Raw genomic sequence first — 11048 nt, forward strand, 5'->3', positions numbered from 1 at the left:
TCTTGAAGGTAACATTGACTCCCTTGTGTAGACTTTAATATATCCCTTTGTACTCCCAACTCTATTTGAATCAGATTTGTCTTTATGTCTTTCCCTCCTCAACACCACCAGGCCTCCTCGAGTATGCCTTCCTATCTCGGCGTGCCTCCTTTCCTGTAAAAAGTAGTAAACTGTTAGATAGTACACTTAACATAAGTTAACTCGTTGACTCCTAAGTTGAGTTATGACTCTTTACGAGTCACTTCCCAAGACTCCTTGTGTCAACCACAAAAGAGCCTTTGAAGCTAGTAAAAATTCTTCTGAGTAAAAAAAATGTCAATAGAACTTTCCAATCCATAGTTCCTCTCTAACATCTACTATGATAGTTTCTAAATTATCAACATCAATGATAAAATACAGTGACTGAATATCGATTGAGCTAGTTAAAACTTCTAGTTCTCCAGTTAATCTCCCATTTTAGTGTCTCAATTGGCCAATTGTACTGATATTACCAAAATGATAAATGATGACTCTAGGTTTCACACAAATACACATTTGTCATTAATGTTAAATATACTACATATTGATTTCATCAATTTAAATATTCACTCAAAAGTATCAACATGATCTCCACTAATGAAAAATCATGTTAAGGTCAAGTCTTGGTTTGATGCCAATTTTATGAGTGACATGTTAGAATAACCCATTAGTCCCATCTTGGGCTCTGTCTCTATATCTCTCTGCCCTTTATCTACATAAGACCATGTGATCCCATGCATCCTCAACCAAGTATGTTGTTTCTTGGCTTACATGGCATCAAAGCTAGGTTTTTGTTATGTGTCTAAACTTTTAGAGGCTAAATTCACAATTTAACAGCGAGCCGATCTTGATTCCCAAGTCAAGCAGCCTTCGCAGTTGCAAAATAATCTTTAGAATTGAGGAGAAATGGTGGGATTGCCAAGATAATTTATAGAGTTGGGCATGTGTGGCTGCGTGCTAATACAGCCTTGGTGATCTTGTACTTGGTCGCTACATCAATAGTGGTGGTAAGGCACTGTGCCTAAACCCCAGGTTGTCTATATTGACCATTGGCTGGAATGTCAATTTTGCTGCTCCGCTCCCGCAACATGCGCGTGCCCATGGTCGGTCTTGCCAAACACAATTACGCGCGTGCCCTAGAGGAGATCTATGATTTCTTGGTTCCTCGAGTAAGTGCTCAAGCCACTCAGATAGACACTCTAAACATATCCACACAAACTTCAGAGTCATCGATCTCCTCTTCTTTATGCAAACTCTACTTTTGGAAATATGCTTTTCTCTCTGTCTAGTTTCCACCAGAAGCATCACTCAGGAAAGAGGAAGAGAAGATAGAGGGAGCACACTAAAACTGATTCACAAGGGTATAAAATGAGGGTGCCCCCTCTATTTATATTATTCATGGAATTTTTCAGAAAATTCCCTAGAAACATTATAAAAGTCTCTTGGAATTTTTCGCAAAAGTCTTTGCCCTCGGGAACAATTAATAGAAGTCTCCAAACTGATTATATAACCCAACGTCCATAAACCTTTTGTTTGTAATCCTCTAGGCCCATGATCAATTTAATAAATAATTTTAGTGGCCCAATAATCTTTAAAGGGATGACTTTATTAATTATCTATATCCAATTAAAATTCATTAATCAACCATCAATTTAACCCATTGATTGGTTAAGTTGTTGGCCCCTAGGGTGCTAGGCTATACCTCATGCCCTATACTATACAAATGAATATGTCAATTATCTCATGGAACCTTTACTGTCATAAATATACAAAGGAATGTGATCTCTCATGTACGAACGACTCTCAAATGACTTGGAGTACAATTAATCATCAAACACTAATAGTTTATTCATGTTAGTACTAATGCATCACGAAATCATCAGAGAACACCTTCAATATTTACACTACCTCAACCACATATTTAACTTCATCATCTTCCTTGAATCAATCTCCTATAATGTCAAGGGCTGATGATCCCATCGTGACCACACAATCACATTTGTGGACTTGTCATTGCATAAAACTATGACAACATGGAGTCCTTTGATTAGATACTCGTAGGTCATAGTTAAAACACGACCGCCTATCCACAATACATCTTTTGTGTCTCAAGTTTAAGGACCACTTACACACTTGTTATGAAGGCAAATTACTTTGTTAATTTTGATATTGTTGTTACTTTAACTACATAAATTCTTTCAAATATCTATAGTAGGTGTGAGATCGTCTCCACAAGACTGGCCTTTAAAAATAGTTGAAATGTTTGAGTTAGAATCGATGATAAAATAGATAATAAGAGCATTTAATTATATAATAGAATAAAATAAGTGATATAGAAATAATAGTGAAGATAGTGAAAGGGTGGAGGATAAGTAATTAGTTTGCCTAAATAAGTAGTAAGAGCTAGAAAGAAATAAGGTATGTAGATGTAAGGTATTTAAAATATAAGATATTAATTTTTTTTTAGAATCATTACTTTATAGACATTATAGATTTTAAGGAAGAAGGGTATCCAAATGTATTTATAACACTTGTTAAAGAGGGGTAATAAGATAGGAAGTGGACGAGTTATTTTTTTAGTTTAATTAAGATATAAGAGTAATAAGGTGAAGAGAGCTTGGTAATCATACTATGATTAGTAAGTAATATATTTTGTTGGATTAATAATTTTAATTAGTAGTAGGTTATGAGTGAGATGTGAAGTATAGATATAGGAAGTAAAGAGATATTAATTTAAGTAGGTAGTAAATATGGACTTTTATTTTAGTTAGCTGAAAGAACAATAATGAAGAAGAAAGGGAATGAGAATATTAATGACAAGGAGAAGGATAGTATTCAATTATTTACACATTAATTGTGTGATATCATTATAGTTATAGATAGGAGTGTAATAATTTGGGAGATAAGATATAATATATTTTAATTTTTAGGAAATATTTTAATTATATAAATAGAGAGGAGGAGGATAAGATAAGATATATGGATTAATAAGAGTAACAAGGGAGGTAAGTATTTATATTATTAGATGGTAGAAGGGGGTAGATGATTAAAATGTTAATAAGTATTTATATCATCTAAAATACATCAATAAATAAAAAATAATTAAAATGTTAATCTTGGGTTGGCAGTACCCGACACCCTGTTTTTTCCAATAATAAAAAAAGATTAATAGAGTTCAGTTTATATACTTGATATATTTAGTATTTTTTTGTAAATAAAATCAAAAGGAAAATGGGATAAATTTATCAAGATGCCTCAATAAGGCCAAGCTATCAAACAATATTAAAAACTGGATTGCAGTGTTGTTTTTATCTATGTAAGGAATCAAACTTGTACATTACATATATACCAAATGAATTTCATAAGACCACTGGATTGTCCTGATTCAGAAGAGCAATGGTAGGAGTGTAGATCTCCGCTCGTTAACTTCTGTATGTGTCTCTGCTCATCTTTCTCCATGTTGGTACAAATCATGAGTGTTCTATACCCCCTTCAGCACCTTCATGAGCATGCCAAGCCTTCCAAGAGATGTCAAGGCCTCTGATTTGGCTGGACAAGATGCTGATGTGCTCCTGCCACTGCTCTGGATATTGATTGGGAGATGTGAAAATTAGGGGTTGTAGACTACTTTTTAAAGACTCCCATATGAGCTCCACTGGCCATGGTTCGGGTAGTCTTGCGGTGGGGCCTTGCCAAGTCCGTTGGGTTACCTTTGGTGGTCCCCCATGGCTAGGAAACACCATCTAGATGACATAATTGATGATTAGGGGTGTAGATTGATGGATCTACCCCTAACCATCTGATCTCCTTAAAAGAGGATCCAACGGCTGCGATTAAATTGTAGCCATGGACCTCACTAAACCCCAACACACTTGAGGGCCATGTACACAGCCTCGTCACATGCCTAGTCAGCTACCCCATTAGGATCTCATACTCTGGCTTGCCATTCATGTGTCCTCGTTATCCTCGCAAGCATATGTTGACAAATTGGAAACTTGCGAAACAAAATAAGATAAAAGAAAAAGCCGATGTAATGTGGACTAGCTAGTCAGCTGCCCCGTCAGGTACTCATGCTTAGGCTTGCCATTCATGTAGGCTCGTTGTCCTCAGTAGTATGTGGTGACAAAGAAAAAATCTGCGAAAGGAAAGAAACTAAAATAAAAAGGTGATATTATGTGAACTGATTAGTCAGCTGCCCAGTCAGGAACTCATCCTCTGGCTTGCCATTTGCATGACTCAATGGCCTCTTCAACATATGTTGACGAATCATAAACCCGCAAAAGAAAAAAGATAAAATAAAAAGTCGATATAATGTTTATTGTTCTATCTCCTTACCAAGATTGGCAGTCACAATTAAAATCAAACTTAATATTCGGCCTAGTCATATTTACTTTATTATTTTCTTAATATTGCTGCCCGTTGGGTCGAGATCAATTTATTCTCTTGTCAACCTGGTGTGAGGCTGAAAGAATATGTTTGACAAATATTCCAAATTGAAGAATATCTGAAACATCAGGGCTATAGAAATCCTATGTGAGATTCAAATGTGAATTAATTTACCGTTTCCCCCTTCTATGTGCATGTTTGGGCCAAGCTCTGTGTAGTGGGCCTTTCCTCTGGATGTTCTTGGGCCCTCAACGAGGGCCTACTAGGGGTTCTTTGTGATGTTAGCGCTGGGTGACGCTCCTTGAGTGCTGCCCTTTGCCATATGCAAACAGGCTTTGAGCACTTAGCATTCGACGTCATGAAATTAGCTTGAGTGCTGTTGTGCCTGGCATAGCTGCTGGCACTTCACTGTAATCCCTTTTTTCTTATATATATCTCTCTCTTTACATTTTTTATTCATTTCTTTAAATTTGGCTTCAGCACTGTATAAACAACATTCTAGAGAGAAGGATTAAACTCATTAAAATTGAGAATGTTTTAAACATTTTTTCTATCAGAATTGATGGTCATGTTAACTAATTATGTTCAAATTGTATGAACAAGTGTTGTTCAAATGAAATGGCCCATTTAGTTCATCAAATGAGAATACATTTCAAAATTAAGATAATATGAGAAATTACATTTACAGTAGGAGGGCCGATTAATCAAGGGGAGAGGGAGGAGAAGCATCCAAGGAGAGTCTTATTAGAAAAAAATTCTATTGGATCACTTTTTTATTTTATATTGAACCTGAATTTTCATAAAATCTCAATGGCTTAAGTATATCCTCTAATGTCTAATAAAATTGGTGTGTGATACTCTAGGCTCATGAAGCAGTGTAATTAACATCTTCATATGATAACATGCATTTTTAGTACCTTAATCTAATAATATTTGCATGTTTATTTGCATTAAATTACTTATATTTGCATATGATCAAGCTTAATGTGATAAAATCTAATTTTAGAATGATTTTCTGAATTTTATGCATTTTAATGTAGTTTTGGGGATTTTTATGATAATAGATTCTAAAAGAATAATTTTTTTTGAGATATAATATGATTTTGTGGATTGTTAGACATTAAATTTGGTAAGATATAATTTTTCTAAGTCAAAATATATATTTATTTTATTTTTTGGGCTTTTATTTTATTTTATATGAAATTTAGAAGAATTTTTAGCCTCTATATTATCTCGTGCCACCACATGTTGCTGTTTGATTTGTCGAACAGCAAAAAATCACACCTATCGGTGATGATTGGCGACAGTCAATCATTAACCTAGTTAATGACTGGCATCAGCCAATCATTTAGCAGAGCAATCATGGGTTTGTGATTCACGATACCATGATTGCATTTATGACTAATACATCAATTTTTGGATTTCACTAACGCGAGGGCGACATGTACCAATCAAGAAAAGGTGATTTTTTTTCAATTAAGGCTCGCCTGACCTCTTTCCATCCATACCCTCTGATCTATAAATAGAGGCCTGGATCACTTTGAAATGCATTCTGAACTTTCTTCCTACTTGTCTGGGCTGATTGAAAGATAATGAGTTTTGAGATCCATCAAGTTTGTTCTTAGTGTCTTGGGTGTGTGGGGAAAAACATTGGAGAAGAGGGGGAGCTTACAAGCACTTGCAAATTGCCGTGATCCTAGCAGAACGTAAGGATCTAAGGTAAGCGTCTTTGCCTTACGTTGTTTCTTTTCCGACATTATAGTTAGGTAATTAGGGTTTATCATTGTCTTCTCATTTATTATTTTACTTACTTATGTCACCATTATCTCATCTCTATCTTTCCCATTATAACATTTGCTCAATCGATCACTATTGTGTCTTTCACGTCCTCTACCTTATACTCGTAACACTTCTCAAAATTCTACTTATATTTCCTCGATATCACTATCTTGCCTATTCTATTCTTGTATTTATCTCTTCTTGTACCGATAATCAATATAGTGAGGAAATTAATCCTAAATCATCGTTCCATGCGGAGACGATCCGTACTCATCACTAACTAAATATTCTTAAATAAGTGATGTTAAATATATTTTTATTGAATAATCTCAATTACCAATGACGAATTAAAACCCTCAAATTTGAGATTATCAATATACTCAACAAGTAGACTAATTAAATATATTTATTTAATCAAATCAATATGTCAATATGCTAACACATGAGGTGACAAGTTGCAATATGTATTCCAAAACATACAAAAGAGTTCATCAGCTCTTTCATGGAACATATATAACATCAATTTTCATGCACATGTATGCCTCGTCTACGTGTCACTCTTAGAAGTGTTGGGTTCTAGTGGCCTAAATCTGGATGAACAAATCAAAAACGATGCGCAGCGGAAGTCTTTTGTGAATCAAACGGCATCGACAAAAACCATTAAAACGAAATACCTTTGCAAGAATCTCATTCGTGATTTCTTTGATCCCTAAGTGAGACGAGTCGAACTGCTCAAGTGTGCAGCCTCTAGATGTATCCACGCGGTCCTCGACGCGTCGGATCTCCTCTTTCTCGTAGATGAGCCCCGTTCTATCTCCGTCGGCGTCGTTACTTCGTCCTGATCATATCGGGGATGGAGAGGGGGTGTGGGGAGAGTGGAGAAGAAGGGGAAAGACCCCTGAACAATTCTGACCTGGGTGAATTTCGTTCAGGGCCTTCCCCTATTTATACTAAGTGGGTATTTTTCATAAAAACCCCCAAAACTTAAATATATCTTCCAACGTCCAAAAGACCATTTGCGTGTGACCCTCTAGGCCCATGTATCAGTCTAGTTAATGACTCCAACGGCCCAATAACCTTTATTGGCCTTCCAAATTAATTAACTGTATCATCATATTGATTAATTAATGTCAGATTGATTTAACCAAATCGATAGGTTGAGACTCCGACACGTGGGGTGCCAAGCTACACCTCGTGTCCTAGAAGATACAAAGGAGTGTGTATCAACTCACTCATGGAACCTGTTCATCATCAGTTACCGTGTATGTATAATCCCTCATCCACTTGACGCCCCTTGGAAGACTTAGGGTATAGTCAACTGTCAAACCCTAATCGATCATCCGAGTTAGTACTGATGCATTCGGAAATCATTGGAGAACTCTTCTCCGATATTTCACTGCCTTGGCCAAGGACTTCATCGCATCATCTTCCTTGAGCTGTCACCTCTTATACTGAGGGTGGACGATCCCATCTTGACCACTAAATCGTCTTCGTGTACTTCTTGATGTACCCGAACTAAGACCGTTGAGAATCCCATGATTAGAGACTCGTTGGCCATAGCCAAAGTACAACCGTCCGTCCACAAGACGTCTTTGGTGTCTCAGGTCTAAGGACCACTTACACGACCGTGACGTGGATCAACCTGATTGACAGTTCGGTATAATACCATTCAGGGATTCGTACGGATCAATTCAGTGAACTCTTTCCACTAAAGAGCACCCACTATCTATCCTTAGTGTCGCCACACTAATGGCTACGGGACCGGCCATACTCATCATATGAGTGAGGCTAGATAGTGCTATTCTATCCAGATACTTTAATGTCCTTCTCGCGTATCCTTTGAATAGGAATGTTTAGGACACATGCTTAAAGATTAGTGATCTCCGTATTACGATCTCATCATAATTCACTAAGTCCGATCATGTATTCATGGACTTCATTATGAGCATCACACATGCACTATAATGAATATGTTCTATTAATGAATATGGAACGAGATGCGGAATGTTTGATTGGCTTGCCGGCCACATATATTTCTATCAAGAAGGACTTGGCTTATGGGGAACATTAAACCATAATTGGTGATTCTAGCTGATTGATGCATTAAAAAATGACTACAGAACTCTTTTATCGAAAAGAGTTTTGATTGCCTTGTTCAATGAATTCATTGCATCATTCTCCTTGAGTCATACTACTCTCATATTTAGGTCAACTAACCCATTTAGACCATAAAAGCACCTTTGTGCACTTGTTTTGAATTTTGATAACTTGCAAATTAACATGATTAATTAATGAATTTTACATTATATTTATGTGTTTTAATGACTATATTCGCATGTTATCATATTAAAATAAAGATAAATAACTTACACTTTCATTTTCTATTATTTCTGAATTTTTATCATTTTTCCATGGAATTTAACCTCATTTCAGCGAAGACATATTTTTTGCAGGGCTTTAAATACTTGGCTTAAGGTTGGTAAGTGTTTTCATGATTTTTATGGAAATTTTCCATATTTTTATATAATTTTTTGACCATGATATAGCTAATAAATGATTTTTATATATTTAAATAATACATATTTAATTTATTTGGAATTTTATAATATATTTTTATATATTAAAGGGCATCCACGTCATTCGCTCGAAATTCGGGCGAATGAGTGGATAATTATTATTAAATAATAAGAGAGAGACTATTATTTTATACCCCCACTGACATGCACGTGCGCAAGTGTGCATGCGGCGTCGCGTTGCCGCATGCATTTAACGCACGCGGCATCCGACATTTTTGGAATCAACACTTCACGGCGTTGATTTTCCGCGTACATGCGGAAATCGATGCCGTAAATCAATATATATTTTTTTAAAACGGTAAGCTCACCGCCCTTCTTTTTATTGAAAAACCAGTAAAAAATTATGGCTATCAACGGCGCACGTGGGTCAAATAATGCGGCTGTACGATTTAAAATATATAAAAAGAGAGAGAGAGAGTCTTTTGTTTTTATTTATTTATTTCAGGGTAACGTGGCTTTTTCCTGGCCATTTAAAGAGAATGATTGTTCTCCAATCACTGCGGGCGGCCGACGCGGACAACGAAGTGTCGACACGTGATCCGATAAGGTGGAAAACGAGAAAGAATGCTCAGCCAATCAGAAAAATTGGTTTTTTTAGAAAATAAAATGATCCAACGGTCTAGATTTACCCGTACTAAAACCTTGATAACTTGAGATCTACATGTCCGATTGGGCTAAAATTTTAAGGGTAGGTTCTTCCTTTCTCCCTCTACAATCTAGACGGTTGGATCTTGAAATAGAGTCTAGAAATAGGCAAAATTCACTTTTGGAGGCTCTCCCCAAGCAATTGGCCAGGAAGGACACATGAGGGGTTCTTGAAGTCGACAGATCTTGCTTCTGCACTCAAAATTGTAAGTTTTTGATTTGTATTTCAATCATCTTCTTGAACGATTCTAAAACGCCAAAGCATGGGCGAAATGTACATGCCCTAGAAGTTTTTTTTGAATGAAATTAGCACTTCGTTTTGATTCTGATTCAAGATCTGGTTTTTGATCCTTAATTCTAAATCAATTTAGAACATTTCTGCATCATTAGATTTTTAATTTAGGGTCGAATTTCATATTTTCCCCACTCTCTTCACTTTCTCTCTCTCGGTTAATTTGTCTAGTTTCTCTCTCTATATTTCAATTTTTATTGTTTAGGAATTTAATTCGATATAAAAAAAACGTAAAAATAAAATTTGATTCAAAAATTCATCTATCTTAAAGTCCAATTTAAAAATCCCTTTCTTGATTATTTAATTCCCAATTTTAATTCATAAAATTTTTTTTAAAATTTTTTAATAATTGGGAAATTAATAACCTGAATTGATCTGAGCTTAAAATTAAGATATTCATATATTGAATTTTCTGACCGAAATATTAAAAATCAAAATTAAGTCTTACTTAATTTTGATTAATTAAAGAATATTATTAAGGATAATTAAGATTTATTCATTGCAAAATTAAATCATCTTTGAATTAATTCATTGAAATTGGATAAAAATTCTCATTTGTTGCCTCCTTGTGGTTCGACCCCTTACTTGCTCTATATTCTATATTTAGTGATTAAGGGAAATTATAAATTTTATTGTATAAGTGTAAATCCAAAATCAATGACATCTTTACGTGCATTTTTAGGCTTATCAAATTTGAACGAAGATTATTTGGAATACTGTCATTGGAAATTTGTAGGTCATCGTAAGAACAGAAGTACCTGTCCACAATGTCTCTAGTACGTCATATCCATGTTGACAATCATGATTTCAATAAAAGTGGTAGATATTTAAGTAAAATACCATATAAATAGTCACACAAATAAATTCACTAAACTCTCCCTTTAGAGCAACATTATTTCTCCTTAGTTTCTCCACATTAATATTTATGGGATCAATGATCCATGTCATATGAAAAAGGGTAGAAAACACTATTATATCAGGATATTTGATACCTATCTTGAAAATACTATGAATACGAATGTTTAGGACACATATTTATTGATAAGCGTGAAGCAATGCAGGGCCAATGTTCTTCTATATTAAAAAATGAGAGGCTACGATTTGGATAATAAGAACAACAAATTTCTAACCAGAGGCCACTGGCTTAGTTACCAATTATAGGTGAAGGGTCCATTAGGAGTAATTCGCTAATGGGCCAAAGTAATGAAGTTAACACATATAAAAAGGGAACGGTGCTTGCATTCAACACCCCTCGTCAAGCTGGGTATGTATGCTGTACATGAAAATCTTGATGATTAACTTGTGTAAGATTGATGGAGGGAGTCTTTTGTTGAAGATATCAACCATCTGAC

The sequence above is a fragment of the Wolffia australiana genome, chromosome 5 (genome assembly GCF_029677425.1).
Source record: "Wolffia australiana isolate 7733 chromosome 5, ASM2967742v1".
NCBI lineage: Eukaryota > Viridiplantae > Streptophyta > Magnoliopsida > Alismatales > Araceae > Wolffia > Wolffia australiana.